The sequence below is a fragment of the Somniosus microcephalus genome, unplaced genomic scaffold, assembly GCF_052327205.1.
Source record: "Somniosus microcephalus isolate GS21.2 unplaced genomic scaffold, FLI_Smic_1.0 unresolved_chr1, whole genome shotgun sequence".
NCBI classification, from domain to species: domain Eukaryota; kingdom Metazoa; phylum Chordata; class Chondrichthyes; order Squaliformes; family Somniosidae; genus Somniosus; species Somniosus microcephalus.
The window spans coordinates 19,467,900-19,489,407 of record NW_028225179.1 but is presented as its reverse complement, the minus strand read 5'-3'; the positions used below and the strand labels follow the sequence as shown (position 1 = coordinate 19,489,407).

General features: G+C 44.7%; 9 non-coding genes across 9 annotated transcripts; 6 read left to right on the top strand and 3 right to left on the bottom strand.

Annotated features, from left to right (window-relative positions):
- Positions 1-2,264: 2,264 nt before the first annotated feature.
- On the top strand, positions 2,265-2,354 carry trnap-agg (transfer RNA proline (anticodon AGG)). Its single transcript is given in 2 exon segments — positions 2,265-2,300; positions 2,319-2,354. It is a non-coding gene; the product is annotated as a tRNA-Pro (tRNA).
- A 1,266-nt stretch (positions 2,355-3,620) lies between these two features.
- trnar-ucg (transfer RNA arginine (anticodon UCG)) lies at positions 3,621-3,710 on the bottom strand. The gene is given in 2 exon segments: positions 3,621-3,656; positions 3,674-3,710. It is a non-coding gene; the product is annotated as a tRNA-Arg (tRNA).
- Positions 3,711-5,252: 1,542 nt separating this feature from the next.
- Positions 5,253-5,342, bottom strand: trnar-ucg (transfer RNA arginine (anticodon UCG)). The gene is given in 2 exon segments: positions 5,253-5,288; positions 5,306-5,342. It is a non-coding gene; the product is annotated as a tRNA-Arg (tRNA).
- A 1,811-nt stretch (positions 5,343-7,153) lies between these two features.
- trnap-agg (transfer RNA proline (anticodon AGG)) lies at positions 7,154-7,243 on the top strand. Its single transcript is given in 2 exon segments — positions 7,154-7,189; positions 7,208-7,243. It is a non-coding gene; the product is annotated as a tRNA-Pro (tRNA).
- Positions 7,244-12,047: 4,804 nt separating this feature from the next.
- On the top strand, positions 12,048-12,137 carry trnap-agg (transfer RNA proline (anticodon AGG)). The gene is given in 2 exon segments: positions 12,048-12,083; positions 12,102-12,137. It is a non-coding gene; the product is annotated as a tRNA-Pro (tRNA).
- Positions 12,138-15,311: 3,174 nt separating this feature from the next.
- On the top strand, positions 15,312-15,401 carry trnap-agg (transfer RNA proline (anticodon AGG)). The gene is given in 2 exon segments: positions 15,312-15,347; positions 15,366-15,401. It is a non-coding gene; the product is annotated as a tRNA-Pro (tRNA).
- A 1,543-nt stretch (positions 15,402-16,944) lies between these two features.
- trnap-agg (transfer RNA proline (anticodon AGG)) lies at positions 16,945-17,034 on the top strand. The gene is given in 2 exon segments: positions 16,945-16,980; positions 16,999-17,034. It is a non-coding gene; the product is annotated as a tRNA-Pro (tRNA).
- A 1,541-nt stretch (positions 17,035-18,575) lies between these two features.
- Positions 18,576-18,665, top strand: trnap-agg (transfer RNA proline (anticodon AGG)). Its single transcript is given in 2 exon segments — positions 18,576-18,611; positions 18,630-18,665. It is a non-coding gene; the product is annotated as a tRNA-Pro (tRNA).
- A 1,272-nt stretch (positions 18,666-19,937) lies between these two features.
- trnar-ucg (transfer RNA arginine (anticodon UCG)) lies at positions 19,938-20,027 on the bottom strand. Its single transcript is given in 2 exon segments — positions 19,938-19,973; positions 19,991-20,027. It is a non-coding gene; the product is annotated as a tRNA-Arg (tRNA).
- Between the last annotated feature and the right edge of the window lie 1,481 nt (positions 20,028-21,508).

Sequence of the window (21,508 nt, the reverse complement as noted above, 5' to 3'; positions counted from 1 at the left end):
AGATTCAGTTAAATGCTCGGAAATTGTACCAGTATCAAACGTAATAATGACGAGAATGGGAGCTGAACCCTCGCGTACAGATCGGCAATAGATTAACAGTCTATCGCCTTAACCTTTCGGCCACCTCGACTCAACCATATACCGCTCTCAGCCATTCCATTTCCTGCTTTTTGCATCTAAGCAGAAATACCCTGAAAGAAAGTCCACTTCACCGCTTATCCTGCCCGTGCACACAGATCTACAATGTTGAAAATGTACAATCAGCTTAATGTAAGCAAAAGGCCTTCCACTGCTTCAGTTGAGGGACTGTCAAAAATTGTCGGTTTGAAGCCAGATTCGGAACAGAAGAAGTGTCGCCCAGTTAATTAAACGACCGCAGCAGGACTCGAACCTGCAATCTTCTGATAACTGAAAAACTCGCTAACCGAATTCAGACGCCTTACCCATTAGGCCACGCAGCCGCAGATGCTGCTGAGTTTCTTTTTATGGGGAGAATTGTGAGCAGATTCAAGGAAACTGCTCGCAAAAAGAAGCGGATTGAGGAAAAGTTAAACATTTTAACTGAATGAACAGGACTTCTGCGAGCTGGGTTTGCACCAGCGCAGGGTATCGCAATGCAACTTAAAACATAACATCGGCGGCTCGTTGGTCTAGGGGTATGATTCTCGCTTAGGGAATTTCCATGGCTTAAATTGCGAGAGGTCCCGGGTTCAAATCCCGGACTAGCCCCGCCACATTTAGTTGAATTCAACACCATGAAAACTGAAATCGTTCTCCTTTAAAAAAAACGGAATGATCCGGGACTGTGAGCTCTGCCATTTCAAACAGAAACAGAATGATCCGGGACTGTGAGCACTCTCTTTTTAAACTGACCCAGAGTGATTAACAACTGACCACGACCCATTCCATTATAGACAGGCCTGATTTTCAATGCTTATGAAATCGATGGCAACATATATCGGACTGTTTCTATAACAGGCGGCTGATTACGATGCCCGCTTTTCTGTTGGGTGACAAATTGAAAGTTTACTCCATTGTAATTTTCCCTTTATCTCCGTCATTTCTCTCCAGCCAAATGAACTGAGTCTAGGTGTCAGCCGTGGCTCAGCGGCAGCAAAGTCAAGCACCACTCCAGAGACTTGAGCAGATAATCCAGGCAGACACTCCAGTGCAGTAATGACGTAGTGCTGCACTGTTGGTGCCTCCGTCTTTCTAGTAAGACGTTAAACCGGGTCCTCCGATCCCATGAGAGTATGCCGAAAAGAACGAGGATGTCTCGCCCATTAGTTATATCTCAACCAAAGACACTAAAGCAGAAAATCTCGTCATTAAGGTTGATAAATATTTCTGAAATTACATTGCCTCCTAAAGGAGAAATTTATGTTTCTGCTCCCTAATCATTTGGCTCTGGTCCCGCTACTCTTTAATTCGGTGACAATCTCAGCAGAAGAAAGGAGGAGTTCGACAATCTCCGAATCGCGATCACTGCTCCAACTTCATTCAAGAAGTTGAAGAATTGCAGTGGTCTCTCTTAATTTTAACAAGATATGAGTAATGCATGGGGCACAGACCAGGAGCACCAGAGCGCCTCTGACGAAATTGCATTTGAAAGCTTATTTTAGAGAAGATTCAGTGAAATGCTCGGAAAGTGTACCAGTATCAAACGTAATAACGACGAGGATGGGAGCTGAACCCTCGCGTACAGATCGGCAATAGATTAACTGTCTATCGCCTTAACCTTTCGGCCACCTCGACTCAACCATATACCGCTCTCAGCCATTCCATTTCCTGCTTTTTGCATCTAAGCAGAAATACCCTGAAAGAAAGTCCACTTCACCGCTTATCCTGCCCGTGCACCCAGATCTACAATGTTGAAAATGTACAATCAGCTTAATGTAAGCAAAAGGCCTTCCACTGCTTCAGTTGAGGGACTGTCAAAAATTGTCGGTTTGAAGCCAGATTCGGAACAGAAGAAGTGTCGCCCAGTTAATTAAACGACCGCAGCAGGACTCAAACCTGCAATCTTCTGATAACTGAAAAACTCGCTAACCGAATTCAGACGCCTTACCCATTAGGCCACGCAGCCGCAGATGCTGCTGAGTTTCTTTTTATGGGGAGAATTGTGAGCAGATTCAAGGAAACTGCTCGCAAAAAGAAGCGGATTGAGGAAAAGTTAAACATTTTAACTGAATGAACAGGACTTCTGCGAGCTGGGTTTGCACCAGCGCAGGGAATCGCAATGCAACTTAAAACATAACATCGGCGGCTCGTTGGTCTAGGGGTATGATTCTCGCTTAGGGAATTTCCATGGCTTAAATTGCGAGAGGTCCCGGGTTCAAATCCCGGACGAGCCCCGCCACATTTAGTTGAATTCAACACCATGAAAACTGAAATCGTTCTCCTTTAAAAAAAACGGAATGATCCGGGACTGTGAGCTCTGCCATTTCAAACAGAAACAGAATGATCCGGGACTGTGAGCACTCTCTTTTTAAACAGACCCAGAGTGATTAACAACTGACCACGACCCATTCCATTATAGACAGGCCTGATTTTCAATGCTTATGAAATCGATGGCAACATATATCGGACTGTTTCTATAACAGGCGGCCGATTACGATGCCCGCTTTTCTGTTGGGTGACAAATTGAAAGTTTACTCCACTGTAATTTTCCCTTTATCTCCGTCATTTCTCTCCAGCCAAATGAACTGAGTCTAGGTGTCAGCCGTGGCTCAGCGGCAGCAAAGTCAAGCACCACTCCAGAGACTTGAGCACATAATCCAGGCTGACACTCCAGTGCAGTAATGAGGTAGTGCTGCACTGTTGGTGCCTCCGTCTTTCTAGTAAGACGTTAAACCGGGTCCTCCGATCCCATGAGAGTATGCCGAAAAGAACGAGGATGTCTCGCCCATTATTTATATCTCAACCAAAGACACTAAAGCAGAAAATCTCGTCATTAAGGTTGATAAATATTTTTGAAATTACATTGCCTCCTAAAGGAGAAATTTATGTTTCTGCTTCCTAATCATTTGGCTCTGGTCCCGCTACTCTTTCATTCGGTGACAATCTCAGCAGAAGAAAGGAGGAGTTCGACAATCTCCGAATCGCGATCACTGCTCCAACTTCATTCAAGAAGTTGAAGAATTGCAGTGGTCTCTTTTAATTTTAACAAGATATGAGTAATGCATGGGGCACAGACCAGGAGCACCAGAGCGCCTCTGACGCAATTGCATTTGAAAGCTTATTTTAGACAAGATTCAGTTAAATGCTCGGAAAGTGTACCAGTATCAAACGTAATAACGACGAGGATGGGAGCTGAACCCTCGCGTACAGATCGGCAATAGATTAACAGTCTATCGCCTTAACCTTTCGGCCACCTCGACTCAACCATATACTGCTCTCAGCCATTTCATTTCCTGCTTTTTGCATCCAAGCAGAAATACCCTGAAAGAAAGTCCACTTCACCGCTTATCCTGCCCGTGCACCCAGATCAACAATGTTGAAAATGTACAATCAGCTTAATGTAAGCAAAAGGCCTTCCACTGCTTCAGTTGAGGGACTGTCAAAAATGGTCGGTTTGAAGCCAGATTCGGAACAGAAAAAGTGTCGCCCAGTTAATTAAACGACTGCGGCAGGACTCGAACCTGCAATCTTCTGATGACTGAATAACTCATAATCGAAGTCAGACGCCTTATCCATTAGGCCACGCAGCCGCTGATACTGCTGGTTGTCTTTTTATGGGGAGAATTGTGAGCAGATTCAAGGAAACTGCTCGCAAAAAGAAGCGGATTGAGGAAAAGTTAAACATTTTAACCGAATGAACAGGACTTCTGCGAGCTGGGTTTGCACCAGCGCAGGGAATCACAATGCAACTTGAAGCAGAGCATCGGTGGTTCGTTGGTCTAGGGGTATGACCCTCGCTTAGGGAATTTTCGTGGCTTAAAATGCGAGACGTCCCGGGTTCAAATCCCGGACTGAGCCCCGCCGCATTTAGTTAAACTCAACACCTCGGTCATGAAAGCTGAAACCGTTCTACTTTAAAAAATACGGAATTAATCGGGACTGTGAGCTCTGCCATTTTAAACAGAAACAGAATGATCCGGGAATGTGAGCACTCCCGGTTTAAATAGACCCAGAGTGATTAACAACTGACCACGACCCATTCCATTATAGACAGGCCTGATTTTCAATGCTTATCAAATCGATGGCAACATAAATCGGACTGTTTCTATAACAGGCGGCCGATTACGATGCCCGCTTTTCTGTTGGGTGACAAATTGAAAGTTTACTCCATTGTAATTTTTCCCTTTATCTCCGTCATTTCTCTCCAGCCAAATGAACTGATTCTAGGTGTCAGCCGTGGCTCAGCGGCAGCAAAGTCAAGCACCACTCCAGAGACTTGAGCACATAATCCAGGCAGACACCCCAGTGCAGTAATGACGTAGTGCTGCACTGTTGGTGCCTCCGTCTTTCTAGTAAGACGTTAAACCGGGTCCTCCGATCCCATGAGAGTATGCCGAAAAGAACGAGGATGTCTCGCCCCTTATTTATATCTCAACCAAAGACACTAAAACAGAAAATCTCGTCATTAAGGTTGATAAATATTTTTGAAAGTACATTGCCTCCTAAAGGAGAAATTTATGTTTCTGCTCCCTAATCATTTGCCTCTGGTCCCGCTACTCTTTCATTCGGTGACAATGTCAGCAGAAGAAAGGAGGAGTTCGACAATCTCCGAATCGCGATCACTGCTCCAACTTCATTCAAGAAGTTGAAGAATTGCAGTGGTCTCTTTTAATTTTAACAAGATATGAGTAATGCATGGGGCACAGACCAGGAGCACCAGAGCGCCTCTGACGAAATTGCATTTGAAAGCTTATTTTAGACAAGATTCAGTTAAATGCTCGGAAAGTGTACCAGTATCAAACGTAATAACGACGAGGATGGGAGCTGCACCCTCGCGTACAGATCGGCAATAGATTAACTGTCTATCGCCTTAACCTTTCGGCCACCTCGACTCAACCATATACTGCTCTCAGCCATTTCATTTCCTGCTTTTTGCATCCAAGCAGAAATACCCTGAAAGAAAGTCCACTTCACCGCTTATCCTGCCCGTGCACCCAGATCAACAATGTTGAAAATGTACAATCAGCTTAATGTAAGCAAAAGGCCTTCCACTGCTTCAGTTGAGGGACTGTCAAAAATGGTCGGTTTGAAGCCAGATTCGGAACAGAAAAAGTGTCGCCCAGTTAATTAAACGACTGCGGCAGGACTCGAACCTGCAATCTTCTGATGACTGAATAACTCATAACCGAAGTCAGACGCCTTATCCATTAGGCCACGCAGCCGCTGATACTGCTGGTTGTCTTTTTATGGGGAGAATTGTGAGCAGATTCAAGGAAACTGCTCGCAAAAAGAAGCGGATTGAGGAAAAGTTAAACATTTTAACTGAATGAACAGGACTTCTGCGAGCTGGGTTTGCACCAGCGCAGGGAATCACAATGCAACTTGAAGTAGAGCATCGGTGGTTCGTTGGTCTAGGGGTATGACTCTCGCTTAGGGAATTTCCGTGTCTTAAAATGCGAGACGTCCCGGGTTCAAATCCCGGACTGAGCTCCGCCGCATTTAGTTAAACTCAACACCTCGGTCATGAAAGCTGAAACCGTTCTACTTTAAAAAATACGGAATTAATCGGGACTGTGAGCTCTGCCATTTTAAACAGAAACAGAATGATCCGGGAATGTGAGCACTCCCGGTTTAAATAGACTCAGAGTGATTAACAACTGACCACGACCCATTCCATTATAGACAGGCCTGATTTTCAATGCTTATGAAATCGATGGCAACATAAATCGGACTGTTTCTATAACAGGCGGCCGATTACGATGCCCGCTTTTCTGTTGGCTGACAAATTGAAAGTTTACTCCATTGTAATTTTTCCCTTTATCTCCGTCATTTCTCTCCAGCCAAATGAACTGAGTCTAGGTGTCAGCCGTGGCTCAGCGGCAGCAAAGTCAAGCACCACTCCAGAGACTTGAGCAGATAATCCAGGCAGACACCCCAGTGCAGTAATGAGGTAGTGCTGCACTGTTGGTGCCTCCGTCTTTCTAGTAAGACGTTAAACCGGGTCCTCCGATCCCATGAGAGTATGCCGAAAAGAACGAGGATGTCTCGCCCCTTATTTATATCTCAACCAAAGACACTAAAACAGAAAATCTCGTCATTAAGGTTGATAAATATTTTTGAAATTACATTGCCTCCTAAAGGAGAAATTTATGTTTCTGCTCCCTAATCATTTGCCTCTGGTCCCGCTACTCTTTCATTCGGTGACAATGTCAGCCGAAGAAAGGAGGAGTTCGACAATCTCCGAATCGCGATCACTGCTCCAACTTCATTGAAGAAGTTGAAGAATTGCAGTGGTCTCTTTTAATTTTAACAAGATATGAGTAATGCATGGGGCACAGACCAGGAGCACCAGAGCGACTCTGACGAAATTGCATTTGAAAGCTTATTTTAGGCAAGATTCAGTTAAATGCTCGGAAATTGTACCAGTATCAAACGTAATAATGACGAGAATGGGAGCTGAACCCTCGCGTACAGATCGGCAATAGATTAACAGTCTATCGCCTTAACCTTTCGGCCACCTCGACTCAACCATATACCGCTCTCAGCCATTCCATTTCCTGCTTTTTGCATCTAAGCAGAAATACCCTGAAAGAAAGTCCACTTCACCGCTTATCCTGCCCGTGCACCCAGATCTACAATGTTGAAAATGTACAATCAGCTTAATGTAAGCAAAAGGCCTTCCACTGCTTCAGCTGAGGGACTGTCAAAAATTGTCGGTTTGAAGCCAGATTCGGAACAGAAGAAGTGTCGCCCAGTTAATTAAACGACCGCAGCAGGACTCAAACTTGCAATCTTCTGATAACTGAAAAACTCGCTAACCGAATTCAGACGCCTTACCCATTAGGCCACGCAGCCGCAGATGCTGCTGAGCTTCTTTTTATGGGGAGAATTGTGAGCAGATTCAAGGAAACTGCTCGCAAAAAGAAGCGGATTGAGGAAAAGTTAAACATTTTAACTGAATGAACAGGACTTCTGCGAGCTGGGTTTGCACCAGCGCAGGGAATCGCAATGCAACTTAAACCATAACATCGGCGGCTCGTTGGTCTAGGGGTATGATTCTCGCTTAGGGAATTTCCATGGCTTAAATTGCGAGAGGTCCCGGGTTCAAATCCCGGACGAGCCCGCCACATTTAGTTGAATTCAACACCTCGGTCATGAAAACTGAAATCGTTCTCCTTTAAAAAAAACGGAATGATCCGGGACTGTGAGCTCTGCCATTTCAAACAGAAACAGAATGATCCGGGACTGTGAGCACTCTCTTTTTAAACAGACCCAGAGTGATTAACAACTGACCACGACCCATTCCATTATAGACAGGCCTGATTTTCAATGCTTATGAAATCGATGGCAACATATATCGGACTGTTTCTATAACAGGCGGCCGATTACGATGCCCGCTTTTCTGTTGGGTGACAAATTGAAAGTTTACTCCATTGTAATTTTCCCTTTATCTCCGTCATTTCTCTCCAGCCAAATGAACTGAGTCTAGGTGTCAGCCGTGGCTCAGCGGCAGCAAAGTCAAGCACCACTCCAGAGACTTGAGCACATAATCCAGGCTGACACTCCAGTGCAGTAATGACGTAGTGCTGCACTGTTGGTGCCTCCGTCTTTCTAGTAAGACGTTAAACCGGGCCCTCCGATCCCATGAGAGTATGCCGAAAAGAACGAGGATGTCTCGCCCATTAGTTATATCTCAACCAAAGACACTAAAGCAGAAAATCTCGTCATTAAGGTTGATAAATATTTCTGAAATTACATTGCCTCCTAAAGGAGAAATTTATGTTTCTGCTCCCTAATCATTTGGCTCTGGTCCCGCTACTCTTTAATTCGGTGACAATCTCAGCAGAAGAAAGGAGGAGTTCGACAATCTCCGAATCGCGATCACTGCTCCAACTTCATTCAAGAAGTTGAAGAATTGCAGTGGTCTCTCTTAATTTTAACAAGATATGAGTAATGCATGGGGCACAGACCAGGAGCACCAGAGCGCCTCTGACGAAATTGCATTTGAAAGCTTATTTTAGAGAAGATTCAGTTAAATGCTCGGAAAGTGTACCAGTATCAAACGTAATAACGACGAGGATGGGAGCTGAACCCTCGCGTACAGATCGGCAATAGATTAACTGTCTATCGCCTTAACCTTTCGGCCACCTCGACTCAACCATATACTGCTCTCAGCCATTTCATTTCCTGCTTTTTGCATCTAAGCAGAAATACCCTGAAAGAAAGTCCACTTCACCGCTTATCCTGCCCGTGCACCCAGATCAACAATGTTGAAAATGTACAATCAGCTTAATGTAAGCAAAAGGCCTTCCACTGCTTCAGTTGAGGGACTGTCAAAAATGTTCGGTTTGAAGCCAGATTCGGAACAGAAAAAGTGTCGCCCAGTTAATTAAACGACTGCAGCAGGACTCGAACCTGCAATCTTCTGATGACTGAATAACTCATAACCGAAGTCAGACGCCTTATCCATTAGGCCACGCAGCCGCTGATACTGCTGGCTGTCTTTTTATGGGGAGAATTGTGAGCAGATTCAAGGAAACTGCTCGCAAAAAGAAGCGGATTGAGGAAAAGTTAAACATTTTAACTGAATGAACAGGACTTCTGCGAGCTGGGTTTGCACCAGCGCAGGGAATCACAATACAACTTGAAGCACAGCATCGGTGGTTCGTTGGTCTAGGGGTATGACTCTCGCTTAGGGAATTTTCGTGGCTTAAAATGCGAGACGTCCCGGGTTCAAATCCCGGGCTGAGCCCCGCCGCATTTAGTTAAACTCAACACCTCAGTCATGAAAGCTGAAACCGTTCTACTTTAAAAAATACGGAATTAATCGGGACTGTGAGCTCTGCCATTTTAAACAGAAACAGAATGATCCGGGAATGTGATCACTCCCGGTTTAAATAGACCCAGAGTGATTAACAACTGACCACGACCCATTCCATTATAGACAGGCCTGATTTTCAATGCTTATGAAATCGATGGCAACATAAATCGGACTGTTTCTATAACAGGCGGCCGATTACGATGCCCGCTTTTCTGTTGGGTGACAAATTGAAAGTTTACTCCATTGTAATTTTTCCCTTTATCTCCGTCATTTCTCTCCAGCCAAATGAACTGAGTCTAGGTGTCAGCCGTGGCTCAGCGGCAGCAAAGTCAAGCACCACTCCAGAGACTTGAGCAGATAATCCAGGCAGACACCCCAGTGCAGTAATGAGGTAGTGCTGCACTGTTGGTGCCTCCGTCTTTCTAGTAAGACGTTAAACCGGGTCCTCCGATCCCATGAGAGTATGCCGAAAAGAACGAGGATGTCTCGCCCCTTATTTATATCTCAACCAAAGACACTAAAACAGAAAATCTCGTCATTAAGGTTGATAAATATTTTTGAAATTACATTGCCTCCTAAAGGAGAAATTTATGTTTCTGCTCCCTAATCATTTGCCTCTAGTCCCGCTGCTCTTTCATTCGGTGACAATCTCAGCAGAAGAAAGGAGGAGTTCGACAATCTCCGAATCGCGATCACTGCTCCAACTTCATTCAAGAAGTTGAAGAATTGCAGTGGTCTCTTTTAATTTTAACAAGATATGAGTAATGCATGGGGCACAGACCAGGAGCACCAGAGCGCCTCTGACGAAATTGCATTTGAAAGCTTATTTTAGACAAGATTCAGTTAAATGCTCGGAAAGTGTACCAGTATCAAACGTAATAACGACGAGGATGGGAGCTGCACCCTCGCGTACAGATCGGCAATAGATTAACTGTCTATCGCCTTAACCTTTCGGCCACCTCGACTCAACCATATACTGCTCTCAGCCATTTCATTTCCTGCTTTTTGCATCTAAGCAGAAATACCCTGAAAGAAAGTCCACTTCACCGCTTATCCTGCCCGTGCACCCAGATCAACAATGTTGAAAATATACAATCAGCTTAATGTAAGCAAAAGGCCTTCCACTGCTTCAGTTGAGGGACTGTCAAAAATGTTCGGTTTGAAGCCAGATTCGGAACAGAAAAAGTGTCGCCCAGTTAATTAAACGACTGCGGCAGGACTCGAATCTGCAATCTTCTGATGACTGAATAACTCATAACCGAAGTCAGACGCCTTATCCATTAGGCCACGCAGCCGCTGATACTGCTGGTTGTCTTTTTATGGGGAGAATTGTGAGCAGATTCAAGGAAACTGCTCGCAAAAAGAAGCGGATTGAGGAAAAGTTAAACATTTTAACTGAATGAACAGGACTTCTGCGAGCTGGGTTTGCACCAGCGCAGGGAATCACAATGCAACTTGAAGCACAGCATCGGTGGTTCGTTGGTCTAGGGGTATGACTCTCGCTTAGGGAATTTTCGTGGCTTAAAATGCGAGACGTCCCGGGTTCAAATCCCGCGCTGAGCCCCGCCGCATTTAGTTAAACTCAACACCTCGGTCATGAAAGCTGAAACCGTTCTACTATAAAAAATACGGAATTAATCGGGACTGTGAGCTCTGCCATTTTAAACAGAAACAGAATGATCCGGGAATGTGAGCACTCCCGGTTTAAATAGACCCAGAGTGATTAACAACTGACCACGACCCATTCCATTATAGACAGGCCTGATTTTCAATGCTTATGAAATCGATGGCAACATAAATCGGACTGTTTCTATAACAGGCGGCAGATTACGATGCCCGCTTTTCTGTTGGATGACAAATTGAAAGTTTACTCCATTGTAATTTTTCCCTTTATCTCCGTCATTTCTCTCCAGCAAAATGAACTGAGTCTAGGTGTCAGCCGTGGCTCAGCGGCAGCAAAGTCAAGCACCACTCCAGAGACTTGAGCAGATGATCCAGGCAGACACCCCAGTGCAGTAATGAGGTAGTGCTGCACTGTTGGTGCCTCCGTCTTTCTAGTAAGACGTTAAACCGGGTCCTCCGATCCCATGAGAGTATGCCGAAAAGAACGAGGATGTCTCGCCCCTTATTTCTATCTCAACCAAAGACACTAAAACAGAAAATCTCGTCATTAAGGTTGATAAATATTTTTGAAATTACATTGCCTCCTAAAGGAGAAATTTATGTTTCTGCTCCCTAATCATTTGCCTCTGGTCCCGCTACTCTTTCATTCGGTGACAATCTCAGCAGAAGAAAGGAGGAGTTCGACAATCTCCGAATCGCGATCACTGCTCCAACTTCATTCAAGAAGTTGAAGAATTGGAGTGGTCTCTTTTAATTTTAACAAGATATGAGTAATGCATGGGGCACAGACCAGGAGCACCAGAGCGACTCTGACGAAATTGCATTTGAAAGCTTATTTTAGGCAAGATTCAGTTAAATGCTCGGAAATTGTACCAGTATCAAACGTAATAATGACGAGAATGGGAGCTGAACCCTCGCGTACAGATCGGCAATAGATTAACAGTCTATCGCCTTAACCTTTCGGCCACCTCGACTCAATCATATACTGCTCTCAGTCATTCCATTTCCTGCTTTTTGCATCTAAGCAGAAATACCCTGAAAGAAAGTCCACTTCACCGCTTATCCTGCCCGTGCACCCAGATCTACAATGTTGAAAATGTACAATCAGCTTAATGTAAGCAAAAGGCCTTCCACTGCTTCAGTTGAGGGACTGTCAAAAATTGTCGGTTTGAAGCCAGATTCGGAACAGAAGAAGTATCGCCCAGTTAATTAAACGACCGCAGCAGGACTCGAACCTGCAATCTTCTGATAACTGAAAAACTCGCTAACCGAATTCAGACGCCTTACCCATTAGGCCACGCAGCCGCAGATGCTGCTGAGTTTCTTTTTATGGGGAGAATTGTGAGCAGATTCAAGGAAACTGCTCGCAAAAAGAAGCGGATTGAGGAAAAGTTAAACATTTTAACTGAATGAACAGGACTTCTGCGAGCTGGGTTTGCACCAGCGCAGGGAATCGCAATGCAACTTAAACCATAACATCGGCGGCTCGTTGGTCTAGGGGTATGATTCTCGCTTAGGGAATTTCCATGGCTTAAATTGCGAGAGGTCCCGGGTTCAAATCCCGGACGAGCCCCGCCACATTTAGTTGAATTCAACACCTCGGTCATGAAAACTGAAATCGTTCTCCTTTAAAAAAAACGGAATGATCCGGGACTGTGAGCTCTGCCATTTCAAACAGAAACAGAATGATCCGGGACTGTGAGCACTCTCTTTTTAAACAGACCCAGAGTGATTAACAACTGACCACGACCCATTCCATTATAGACAGGCCTGGTTTTCAATGCTTATGAAATCGATGGCAACATATATCGGACTGTTTCTATAACAGGCGGCCGATTACGATGCCCGCTTTTCTGTTGGGTGACAAATTGAAAGTTTACTCCATTGTAATTTTCCCTTTATCTCCGTCATTTCTCTCCAGCCAAATGAACTGAGTCTAGGTGTCAGCCGTGGCTCAGCGGCAGCAAAGTCAAGCACCACTCCAGAGACTTGAGCAGATAATCCAGGCAGACACTCCAGTGCAGTAATGACTTAGTGCTGCACTGTTGGTGCCTCCGTCTTTCTAGTAAGACGTTAAACCGGGCCCTCGGATCCCATGAGAGTATGCCGAAAAGAACGAGGATCTCTCGCCCATTAGTTATATCTCAACCAAAGACACTAAAGCAGAAAATCTCGTCATTAAGGTTGATAAATATTTCTGAAATTACATTGCCTCCTAAAGGAGAAATTTATGTTTCTGCTCCCTAATCATTTGGCTCTGGTCCCGCTACTCTTTAATTCGGTGACAATCTCAGCAGAAGAAAGGAGGAGTTCGACAATCTCCGAATCGCGATCACTGCTCCAACTTCATTCAAGAAGTTGAAGAATTGCAGTGGTCTCTCTTAATTTTAACAAGATATGAGTAATGCATGGGGCACAGACCAGGAGCACCAGAGCGCCTCTGACGAAATTGCATTTGAAAGCTTATTTTAGACAAGATTCAGTTAAATGCTCGGAAAGTGTACCAGTATCAAACGTAATAACGACGAGGATGGGAGCTGAACCCTCGCGTACAGATCGGCAATAGATTAACTGTCTATCGCCTTAACCTTTCGGCCACCTCGACTCAACCATATACTGCTCTCAGCCATTTCATTTCCTGCTTTTTGCATCTAAGCAGAAATACCCTGAAAGAAAGTCCACTTCACCGCTTATCCTGCCCATGCACCCAGATCAACAATGTTGAAAATGTACAATCAGCTTAATGTAAGCAAAAGGCCTTCCACTGCTTCAGTTGAGGGACTGTCAAAAATTGTCGGTTTGAAGCCAGATTCGGAACAGAAAAAGTGTCGCCCAGTTAATTAAACGACTGCGGCAGGACTCGAACCTGCAATCTTCTGATGACTGAATAACTCACTAACCGAATTCAGACGCCTTATCCATTAGGCCACGCAGCCGCTGATACTGCTGGTTGTCTTTTTATGGGGAGAATTGTGAGCAGATTCAAGGAAACTGCTCGCAAAAAGAAGCGGATTGAGGAAAAGTTAAACATTTTAACTGAATGAACAGGACTTCTGCGAGCTGGGTTTGCACCAGCGCAGGGAATCACAATGCAACTTGAAGCACAGCATCGGTGGTTCGTTGGTCTAGGGGTATGACTCTCGCTTAGGGAATTTTCGTGGCTTAAAATGCGAGACGTCCCGGGTTCAAATCCCGGGCTGAGCCCCGCCGCATTTAGTTAAACTCAACACCTCGGTCATGAAAGCTGAAACCGTTCTACTTTAAAAAATACGGAATTAATCGGGACTGTGAGCTCTGCCATTTTAAACAGAAACAGAATGATCCGGGAATGTGAGCACTCCCGGTTTAAATAGACCCAGAGTGATTAACAACTGACCACGACCCATTCCATTATAGACAGGCCTGATTTTCAATGCTTATGAAATCGATGGCAACATAAATCGGACTGTTTCTATAACAGGCGGCCGATTACGATGCCCGCTTTTCTGTTGGGTGACAAATTGAAAGTTTACTCCATTGTAATTTTTCCCTTTATCTCCGTCATTTCTCTCCAGCCAAATGAACTGAGTCTAGGTGTCAGCCGCGGCTCAGCGGCAGCAAAGTCAAGCACCACTCCAGAGACTTGAGCAGATAATCCAGGCAGACACCCCAGTGCAGTAATGAGGTAGTGCTGCACTGTTGGTGCCTCCGTCTTTCTAGTAAGACGTTAAACCGGGTCCTCCGGTCCCATGAGAGTATGCCGAAAAGAACGAGGATGTCTCGCCCATTAGTTATATCTCAACCAAAGACACTAAAGCAGAAAATCTCGTCATTAAGGTTGATAAATATTTCTGAAATTACATTGCCTCCTAAAGGAGAAATTTATGTTTCTGCTCCCTAATCATTTGGCTCTGGTCCCGCTACTCTTTAATTCGGTGACAATCTCAGCAGAAGAAAGGAGGAGTTCGACAATCTCCGAATCGCGATCACTGCTCCAACTTCATTCAAGAAGTTGAAGAATTGCAGTGGTCTCTCTTAATTTTAACAAGATATGAGTAATGCATGGGGCACAGACCAGGAGCACCAGAGCGCCTCTGACGAAATTGCATTTGAAAGCTTATTTTAGACAAGATTCAGTTAAATGCTCGGAAAGTGTACCAGTATCAAACCTAATAACGACGAGGATGGGAGCTGAACCCTCGCGTACAGATCGGCAATAGATTAACTGTCTATCGCCTTAACCTTTCGGCCACCTCGACTCAACCATATACTGCTCTCAGCCATTTCATTTCCTGCTTTTTGCATCTAAGCAGAAATACCCTGAAAGAAAGTCCACTTCACCGCTTATCCTGCCCGTGCACCCAGATCAACAATGTTGAAAATATACAATCAGCTTAATGTAAGCAAAAGGCCTTCCACTGCTTCAGTTGAGGGACTGTCAAAAATGTTCGGTTTGAAGCCAGATTCGGAACAGAAGAAGTGTCGCCCAGTTAATTAAACGACCGCAGCAGGACTCGAACCTGCAATCTTCTGATAACTAAAAAACTCACTAACCGAATTCAGACGCCTTACCCATTAGGCCACGCAGCCGCAGATGCTGCTGAGTTTCTTTTTATGGGGAGAATTGTGAGCAGATTCAAGGAAACTGCTCGCAAAAGGAAGCGGATTGAGGAAAAGTTAAACATTTTAACTGAATGAACAGGACTTCTGCGAGCTGGGTTTGCACCAGCGCAGGGAATCGCAATGCAACTTAAAACATAACATCGGCGGCTCGTTGGTCTAGGGGTATGATTCTCGCTTAGGGAATTTCCATGGCTTAAATTGCGAGAGGTCCCGGGTTCAAATCCCGGACGAGCCCCGCCACATTTAGTTGAATTCAACACCTCGGTCATGAAAACTGAAATCGTTCTCCTTTAAAAAAAACGGAATGATCCGGGACTGTGAGCTCTGCCATTTCAAACAGAAACAGAATGATCCGGGACTGTGAGCACTCTCTTTTTAAACAGACCCAGAGTGATTAACAACTGACCACGACCCTTTCCATTATAGACAGGCCTGATTTTCAATGCTTATGAAATCGATGGCAACATAAATCGGACTGTTTCTATAACAGGCGGCCGATTACGATGCCCGCTTTTCTGTTGGGTGACAAATTGAAAGTTTACTCCATTGTAATTTTTCCCTTTATCTCCGTCATTTCTCTCCAGCCAAATGAACTGAGTCTAGGTGTCAGCCGTGGCTCAGCGGCAGCAAAGTCAAGCACCACTCCAGAGACTTGAGCAGATAATCCAGGCAGACACTCCAGTGCAGTAATGACGTAGTGCTGCACTGTTGGTGCCTCCGTCTTTCTAGTAAGACGTTAAACCGGGCCCTCGGATCCCATGAGAGTAGGCCGAAAAGAACGAGGATGTCTCGCCCATTAGTTATATCTCAACCAAAGACACTAAAGCAGAAAATCTCGTCATTAAGGTTGATAAATATTTCTGAAATTACATTGCCTCCTAAAGGAGAAATTTATGTTTCTGCTCCCTAATCATTTGGCTCTGGTCCCGCTACTCTTTAATTCGGTGACAATCTCAGCAGAAGAAAGGAGGAGTTCGACAATCTCCGAATCGCGATCACTGCTCCAACTTCATTCAAGAAGTTGAAGAATTGCAGTGGTCTCTCTTAATTTTAACAAGATATGAGTAATGCATGGGGCACAGACCAGGAGCACCAGAGCGCCTCTGACGAAATTGCATTTGAGAGCTTATTTTAGACAAGATTCAGTTAAATGCTCGGAAAGTGTACCAGTATCAAATGTAATAACGACGAGGATGGGAGCTGAACCCTCGCGTACAGATCGGCAATAGATTAACTGTCTATCGCCTTAACCTTTCGGCCACCTCGACTCAACCATATACTGCTCTCAGCCATTTCATTTCCTGCTTTTTGCATCTAAGCAGAAATACCCTGAAAGAAAGTCCACTTCACCGCTTATCCTGCCCGTGCACCCAGATCAACAATGTTGAAAATGTACAATCAGCTTAATGTAAGCAAAAGGCCTTCCACTGCTTCAGTTGAGGGACTGTCAAAAATGTTCGGTTTGAAGCCAGATTCGGAACAGAAAAAGTGTCGCCAAGTTAATTAAACGACTGCGGCAGGATTCAAACCTGCAATCTTCTGATGACTAAATAACTCATAACCGAAGTCAGACGCCTTATCCATTAGGCCACGCAGCCGCTGATACTGCTGGGTGTTTTTTTTTTTGGGGAGAATTGTGAGCAGATTCAAGGAAACTGCTCGCAAAAAGAAGCGGATTGAGGAAAAGTTAAACATTTTAACTGAATGAACAGGACTTCTGCGAGCTGGGTTTGCACCAGCGCAGGGAATCGCAATGCAACTTAAAACATAACATCGGCGGCTCGTTGGTCTAGGGGTATGATTCTCGCTTAGGGAATTTCCATGGCTTAAATTGCGAGAGGTCCCGGGTTCAAATCCCGGACGAGCCCCGCCACATTTAGTTGAATTCAACACCTCGGTCATGAAAACTGAAATCGTTCTCCTTTAAAAAAAACGGAATGATCCGGGACTGTGAGCTCTGCCATTTCAAACAGAAACAGAATGATCCGGGACTGTGAGCACTCTCTTTTTAAACAGACCCAGAGTGATTAACAAATGACCACGACCCATTCCATTATAGACAGGCCTGATTTTCAATGCTTATGAAATCGATGGCAACATATATCGGACTGTTTCTATAACAGGCGGCCGATTACGATGCCCGCTTTTCTGTTGGGTGACAAATTGAAAGTTTACTCCATTGTAATTTTCCCTTTATCTCCGTCATTTCTCTCCAGCCAAATGAACTGAGTCTAGGTGTCAGCCGTGGCTCAGCGGCAGCAAAGTCAAGCACCACTCCAGAGACTTGAGCAGATAATCCAGGCAGACACCCCAGTGCAGTAATGACGTAGTGCTGCACTGTTGGTGCCTCCGTCTTTCTAGTAAGACGTTAAACCGGGTCCTCCGATCCCATGAGAGTATGCCGAAAAGAACGAGGATGTCTCGCCCCTTATTTATATCTCAACCAAAGACACTAAAACAGAAAATCTCGTCATTAAGGTTGATAAATATTTTTGAAATTACATTGCCTCCTAAAGGAGAAATTTATGTTTCTGCTCCCTAATCATTTGCCTCTGGTCCCGCTACTCTTTCATTCGGTGACAATCTCAGCAGAAGAAAGGAGGAGTTCGACAATCTCCGAATCGCGATCACTGCTCCAACTTCATTCAAGAAGTTGAAGAATTGCAGTGGTCTCTTTTAATTTTAACAAGATATGAGTAATGCATGGGGCACAGACCAGGAGCACCAGAGCGACTCTGACGAAATTGCATTTGAAAGCTTATTTTAGGCAAGATTCAGTTAAATGCTCGGAAATTGTACCAGTATCAAACGTAATAATGACGAGAATGGGAGCTGAACCCTCGCGTACAGATCGGCAATAGATTAACAGTCTATCGCCTTAACCTTTCGGCCACCTCGACTCAATCATATACTGCTCTCAGTCATTCCATTTCCTGCTTTTTGCATCTAAGCAGAAATACCCTGAAAGAAAGTCCACTTCACCGCTTATCCTGCCCGTGCACCCAGATCTACAATGTTGAAAATGTACAATCAGCTTAATGTAAGCAAAAGGCCTTCCACTGCTTCAGTTGAGGGACTGTCAAAAATTGTCGGTTTGAAGCCAGATTCGGAACAGAAGAAGTGTCGCCCAGTTAATTAAACGACCGCAGCAGGACTCGAACCTGCAATCTTCTGATAACTGAAAAACTCGCTAACCGAATTCAGACGCCTTACCCATTAGGCCACGCAGCCGCAGATGCTGCTGAGTTTCTTTTTATGGGGAGAATTGTGAGCAGATTCAAGGAAACTGCTCGCAAAAAGAAGCGGATTGAGGAAAAGTTAAACATTTTAACTGAATGAACAGAACTTCTGCGAGCTGCGTTTGCACCAGCGCAGGGAATCGCAATGCAACTTAAAACATAACATCGGCGGCTCGTTGGTCTAGGGGTATGATTCTCGCTTAGGGAATTTCCATGGCTTAAATTGCGAGAGGTCCCGGGTTCAAATCCCGGACGAGCCCCGCCGCATTTAGTTGAATTCAACACCTCGGTCATGAAAACTGAAATCGTTCTCCTTTAAAAAAAACGGAATGATCCGGGACTGTGAGCTCTGCCATTTCAAACAGAAACAGAATGATCCGGGACTGTGAGCACTCTCGTTTTAAACAGACCCAGAGTGATTAACAACTGACCACGACCAATTCCATTATCGACAGGCCTGATTTTCAATGCTTATGAAATCGATGGCAACATATATCGGACTGTTTCTATAACAGGCGGCCGATTACGATGCCCGCTTTTCTGTTGGGTGACAAATTGAAAGTTTACTCCATTGTAATTTTCCCTTTATCTCCGTCATTTCTCTCCAGCCAAATGAACTGAGTCTAGGTGTCAGCCGTGGCTCAGCGGCAGCAAAGTCAAGCACCACTCCAGAGACTTGAGCACATAATCCAGGCAGACACTCCAGTGCAGTAATGACGTAGTGCTGCACTGTTGGTGCCTCCGTCTTTCTAGTAAGACGTTAAACCGGGCCCTCGGATCCCATGAGAGTATGCCGAAAAGAACGAGGATGTCTCGCCCATTATTTATATCTCAACCAAAGACACTAAAGCAGAAAATCTCGTCATTAAGGTTGATAAATATTTTTGAAATTACATTGCCTCCTAAAGGAGAAATTTATGTTTCTGCTCCCTAATCTTTTGGCTCTGGTCCCGCTACTCTTTAATTCGGTGACAATCTCAGCAGAAGAAAGGAGGAGTTCGACAATCTCCGAATCGCGATCACTGCTCCAACTTCATTCAAGAAGTTGAAGAATTGCAGTGGTCTCTCTTAATTTTAACAAGATATGAGTAATGCATGGGGCACAGACCAGGAGCACCAGAGCGCCTCTGACGAAATTGCATTTGAAAGCTTATTTTAGACAAGATTCAGTTAAATGCTCGGAAAGTGTACCAGTATCAAACGTAATAACGACGAGGATGGGAGCTGAACCCTCGCGTACAGATCGGCAATAGATTAACTGTCTATCGCCTTAACCTTTCGGCCACCTCGACTCAACCATATACTGCTCTCAGCCATTTCATTTCCTGCTTTTTGCATCTAAGCAGAAATACCCTGAAAGAAAGTCCACTTCACCGCTTATCCTGCCCGTGCACCCAGATCAACAATGTTGAAAATGTACAATCAGCTTAATGTAAGCAAAAGGCCTTCCACTGCTTCAGTTGAGGGACTGTCAAAAATGTTCGGTTTGAAGCCAGATTCGGAACAGAAAAAGTGTCGCCCAGTTTATTAAACGACTGCGGCAGGACTCGAACCTGCAATCTTCTGATGACTGAATAACTCATAACCGAAGTCAGATGCCTTATCCATTAGGCCACGCAGCCGCTGATACTGCTGGGTGTCTTTTTATGGGGAGAATTGTGAGCAGATTCAAGGAAACTGCTCGCAAATAAGCGGATTGAGGAAAAGTTAAACATTTTAACTGAATGAACAGGACTTCTGCGAGCTGGGTTTGCACCAGCGCAGGGAATCACAATGCAACTTGAAGCAGAGCATCGGTGGTTCGTTGGTCTAGGGGTATGACTCTCGCTTAGAAAATTTCTCGTGGCTTAAAATGCGAGACGTCCCGGGTTCAAATCCCGGACTGAGCCCCGCCGCATTTAGTTAAACTCAACACCTCGGTCATGAAAGCTGAAACCGTTCTACTTTAAAAAATACCTAATTAATCGGGACTGTGAGCTCTGCCATTTTAAACAGAAACAGAATGATCCGGGAATGTGAGCACTCCCGGTTTAAATAGACCCAGAGTGATTAACAACTGACCACGACCCATTCCATTATCGACAGGCCTGATTTTCAATGCTTATGAAATCGATGGCAACATAAATCGGACTGTTTCTATAACAGGCGGCCGATTACGATGCCCGCTTTTCTGTTGGGTGACAAATTGAAAGTTTACTCCATTGTAATTTTTCCCTTTATCTCCGTCATTTCTCTCCAGCCAAATGAACTGAGTGTAGGTGTCAGCCGTGGCTCAGCGGCAGCAAAGTCAAGCACCACTCCAGAGACTTGAGCAGATAATCCAGGCAGAAACCCCAGTGCAGTAATGAGGTAGTGCTGCACTGTTGGTGCCTCCGTCTTTCTAGTAAGACGTTAAACCGGGTCCTCCGATCCCATGAGAGTATGCCGAAAAGAACGAGGATGTCTCGCCCCTTATTTATATCTCAACCAAAGACACTAAAACAGAAAATCTCGTCATTAAGGTTGATAAATATTTTTGAAATTACATTTCCTCCTAAAGGAGAAATTTATGTTTCTGCTCCCTAATCATTTGCCTCTGGTCCCGCTACTCTTTCATTCGGTGACAATCTCAGCAGAAGAAAGGAGGAGTTCGTCAATCTCCGAATCGCGATCACTGCTCCAACTTCATTCAAGAAGTTGAAGAATTGCAGTGGTCTCTTTTAATTTTAACAAGATATGAGTAATGCATGGGGCACAGACCAGGAGCACCAGAGCGACTCTGACGAAATTGCATTTGAAAGCTTATTTTAGGCAAGATTCAGTTAAATGCTCGGAAAGTGTACCAGTATCAAACGTAATAATGACGAGAATGGGAGCTGAACCCTCGCGTACAGATCGGCAATAGATTAACAGTCTATCGCCTTAACCTTTCGGCCACCTCGACTCAACCATATACTGCTCTCAGCCATTCCATTTCCTGCTTTTTGCATCTAAGCAGAAATACCCTGAAAGAAAGTCCACTTCACCGCTTATCCTGCCCGTGCACCCAGATCTACAATGTTGAAAATGTACAATCAGCTTAATGTAAGCAAAAGGCCTTCCACTGCTTCAGTTGAGGGACTGT